The 4,520-nt window shown below is 40.8% G+C and overlaps 1 protein-coding gene across 1 annotated transcript in view; it reads right to left on the reverse strand.

The window, feature by feature from the left end:
• PRKAR1B (protein kinase cAMP-dependent type I regulatory subunit beta) overlaps positions 1-987 on the reverse strand; it is an 80,899-nt gene extending 79,912 nt beyond the window's left edge. Inside the window, exon 1 of the mRNA XM_070954953.1 lies at positions 922-987. The gene's annotated coding sequence lies outside the window, so the exon portion shown is untranslated. The remainder of the gene's footprint in view (positions 1-921) is intronic.
• Positions 988-4,520: the final 3,533 nt, after the last annotated feature.

Genomic DNA, 4,520 nt, shown 5'->3' on the forward strand with positions numbered 1-4,520 from the left:
AGACTCAACACCCAGAGCTGCTCTAGTGTTACCTCCCGAGAAAACATGGTTATTTCGTATCTCCCAGGAAGGAAGCCATCTCTTCCTCGCTGGAGTCAGCCAGCTGAATTTCTCACATGGGTTTCTACCAGTGCTTTCTATTTATTTATTTATTTATTTATTTTGCAATGTTTCGGATGGCAGGTTCAACCCAAACAGAAAGGTTTTGTGAGAAACCCCTGGAATTTGCAAGAGCAGATTCCCCCCCCCCCCACCAACCTCATTTGTTCATGGATTTTGGGGTCCAAGATTCCAAAGGTATTTCGGCTCGCGGGGACCCCTATCTCGAAGGAGTTCTCTTTGGAAGATGCTCAGGGCTATTAAAAACCACCAAACGCATCTTCCCGTCAGAGAATCACAGCGTGTAGTCTTCCACCGAATCTTTCGAAGGCAGAATCGGAATTAAATTTTCGATTCGATTCTCTCTGCTGTCTTCAAAGAGGGCAGAGTGGGGGAGATCCCCGTTTCCTTTTGGGGAGGGCATTAAAACAAATGAACGAACAAAAAGCAAGCACCTTTTTTCCCCCAAAAGCACCCCAAGATTGTCAACCCTGATTATTATTGCATTATTTTGAAATGGTGGGGGTAAGAAATCCCCCCCACACCTCCAGCATGCTTGCTTCTCTCCCTGGAAAGGAAACGGAAAAACCTTCAGCCTTCCCCCTGTAAACCTTTGGTCCTTTGCCTCCATCAGCAATAGCTCTCTTGTGCAGAATTAAATCTCAGCCATTGTTGCTGGGAGAAGGAGGGAAGGAGGATGGAGAGAGAGAGAGAGAGAGAGAGAAGGAGAGAGAGACAAAAGAGCATGCAAATATACACAAAGGAGAGAGTGGGGGTGGGGGGATAAGGGCAGGCTTGGATGGACAAGGAGTATATAAATACCTGGTGTTTGGCTCAGCTAGCAGCTTCTTCCAGCTCCGTTATTCGCAGTAGAAATCTCGTCTAGCTGTTAGGTAGCTTGAGATGGGGGGGTACATCTCCCTCTCCCCACAATGTTCTGGGTATCTTCTTGGGGGGGAGGTAAAAAAAATCCCCAGCTAAAAGACAATGGAGTCAGGCAGTCACCCCCGTCCTTAGATGATCTCACTGTCTATTTTTTCCCCCAACTCCCCCTCTGAATATGTGTTTCCCTCTCCCCCTCCCCTTTTGCACACAAAGGGTTAAAAGAAAAAAAATCTGACTCCCAACATCCATTCCTTGCGCAGAAAGTTACCCCCGTCATACCAAGCTCAGCCTCTCTCTCTCTCTCTTTTTTTTTTTTTTTCTCCTGCAGAGAAAAAATAAACTCCCAACTGGAAAGGAACCAGCTCTGTTGGATGAGATCCAATGGGGGATTCCCAACTGGGAGAAAATCTGCATCCTTTGAGGAGGTGGAAATGAAGGTCCAGAGGTGGGCAGTGGGGTGGTGGGCAATTTTTCCCCCCCAAAGGAAAGAACTGGGTTTTGCTTGGAGTGTCGTTTTAACGTGTGGCACCAGTTAAATTATTATTATTTTTTTTAAAAAAAAAAAGCTTATCGGTGAATATGAAGTCAGGGTTGGAAGGATGAAATAAAAGAGGGGACCATTTTTATCACGCACAGTAGACTTGTGAAAAAAAGCAAAAGAAATGGGTGCAAATTCATACAGTGGCGCAGATGTTACAGACGGATGTCACGATTTAAGCAGAATTATTCTTACTGGGATTTAGGGAGAAGGAATTAGAAAATAAATATGGGAAATTCATGCAGTCTGTCGTAACTGAGGCGAGATATACAAAAATTTTTTTGAAAAAGCAGTAGAATGACTAGTGGGGGATTAAAAAAATTAACTCAGTTTGGATAAATGGCACAGCTGACCTATTTGACTTAAAAAAAAAAAAAGACTAGAATCCTAAAATAGGCATTTTGGCATTGTACTCAAATAATATCACAAAAATGACTGAATAGAAAACAGTTACTAGTGTCCTATTGAGTAATAATTGCAGGACCTCAGTAATTTATTCATAAATATCTTTTTAAAAATATATAACTTTGTTTTAAATAAAAGCATTGTAATAATAAATAATAAAAGAAGCAGAGTATTTTTGAGGCAGTTCTTGAAAGTTACAAATGTATTTATTTATATTGGTGTATATATTGTATCACTGTCAATGTGTATTTTGCAACTTAGATATGCCAAAGAATACATTTGCAATCCATAAACAGAGTCATCCTCCTGGACAGCATGCTAATAATTCTAAATTTTATTTTATTTTTTAAATGTCATTCCAACATCACAGAAAACCAGGGTGGAAGGAGGCACTTTTTTGCAAACATTTTTGGGAATCTGGCGATGCCTTGTACACAGGATTTGAACACAGCATGTTAATTAAAGCTGCTTTATCATGTTTTTTAAAAATTTTACTTTGTTTTCTTTTACTTTAAGCAAAACTGAGCAGCAAATTCCACAAAATTTACCAACGGGGATAGGAATGTATACAGGTAGCCCTCGACTTACGATCACAATGGAGCCCAAAATTGATGTTGCTAAGCGAAACATTTAAGTGAGGTTTGCCCCATTTTACGACCTTTCTTGCCACGGTTGTTAAGTGAATCGCTGCACATGTTAAGTTAGTAACAGGGATGTTAAGGAGCCCATTGACTTTGCTTGTCAGAACATCGCAAAAAGGGATCACATGACCCTGGGGCACTACCACGACCGTCATAAATATGAGTCATTGCCAAGTCCCCAGAATTTTGATTCCATGATCAATGGTTGTAAGTGTGAAAACCAGTCCTAAGAAAATTAGAACTGCAGAAAAAACCGTGGCTAACCAACCTGCCTTCCATTGAGGACCTGTATACTGCACGAGTCAAAAAGAGGGCTGTGAAAATACCTACAGACCCCTTGCATCCTGGACATAAACTGTTTCAACTCCTACCCTCAAAACGACGCTGTAGAGCACTGCACACCAGAACAACTAGACACAAGGACAGTTTTTTCCCAAACACCATCACTCTGCTAAACAAATAATTCCCTCAACACTGTCAAACTATTCACTAAATCTGCACTACTATTAATCTTCTCTTCCTTACTAGTAACTATCTCTTCCCACTTATGGCTATAAGCATGTTGCTTGTATCTTTCAATCTATATTGTTTTTATTTGTTTCCTGGTACGATTTGATTGCTTATTAGTAACCTATGACTATCTTAAGATACTAAGTCTTGTATCTTTTTATCCTTGATGAATGTATTTTATTCTCCTTATATACCCTGAGAGCATATACACCTAAGACAAATTTCTTGTGTGTCCAATCACACTTGGCCAATAAAGAATTCTATTCTATTCTATTCTATTCTATTCTATTCTATTCTATTCTATTCTATTCTATTCTATTCTATTCTATTCTCTATTCCATCCCATGCTATTTTCTACTCTACTCTACCCTACCCTATCTTATCCTATTATTATCCTCTTCTTTTCTCTTCTCTCATTCTCTTCTCTTCTCTCTTCTCTTCTCTTCTCTTCTCTTCTCTTCTCTTCTCTTCTCTCATTCTCTTCTCTTCTCTTCTCTTCTCTTCTCTTCTCTTCTCTTCTCTTCTCTTCTCTTTTCTCTTCTCTTCTCTTCTCATTCTATTCTATATTCCATCCCATGCTATTTTCTACTCTACTCTACTCTACCCTATCTTATCCTATTATTCTCTTCTCTTCTCTTCTCTTCTCTTCTCTTCTCTTCTCTTCTCATTCTATTCTATTCTATTCTATTCTATTCCATTCCATCCTATTCTATTCTCTATTCCATCCCATGCTATTTTCCACTCCACTCTACCCTACCCTATTTTATCCTATTATTATCCTCTTCTCTTCTCTTGTCTCATTCTTTTCTCTTCTCTTCTATTTCCATTCCATTCCATTCCATTATTATTCTATTCTATTCTATTCTATTCTATTCTATTCTATTCTATTCTATTCTATTCTATTCTCTATTCCATCCCATGCTATTTTCTACTCTACTCTACCCTATCTTATCCTATTATTATCTTCTCTTCTCTTCTCTTCGACCCTTTTTCCAGAGCCACTGTAACATTGAGCAGGCAGGACTACTTATACAGAAATGTCGATCCCCTAGAGCGGAGGTCTTCAAACTTGTGCAGATTTAAGACTTGTGGACTTCAACTCCCAGAATTCTCCAGCCAAATAACTAAAAAGCACAGCTGGCTGGAGAATTCTGGAAGTTGAAGTCCACAAGTCTTAAAGCCGCCAAGCTTGGGGACCCTTGCCCTAGAGAATGCTGGGAGTTGAAGTCCTTCTCTTCCCACCACCACCACCACCACCACCACCACCCAGGAAGCCTGAGGCAGAACCTGGCCCCGCCTTCCGGCCCGGCCGTCAAGCGCGGGGAAGAGGGCCGTCAAGTGCGTCGCCTGTCGCAAAAAAAAAAAAAAAACAACCGCCGCGCGGGCCCTTAGCAACGGCCCGGCGGCCTAGCAACGCGTGTGCTTTTTCCCCAGCCCTCAGC

This window comes from Pituophis catenifer, unplaced genomic scaffold, assembly GCF_029215685.1.
Source record: "Pituophis catenifer annectens isolate HBS135680 unplaced genomic scaffold, rPitCat1.0.hap2 SCAF_16, whole genome shotgun sequence".
Lineage (NCBI taxonomy): Eukaryota > Metazoa > Chordata > Lepidosauria > Squamata > Colubridae > Pituophis > Pituophis catenifer.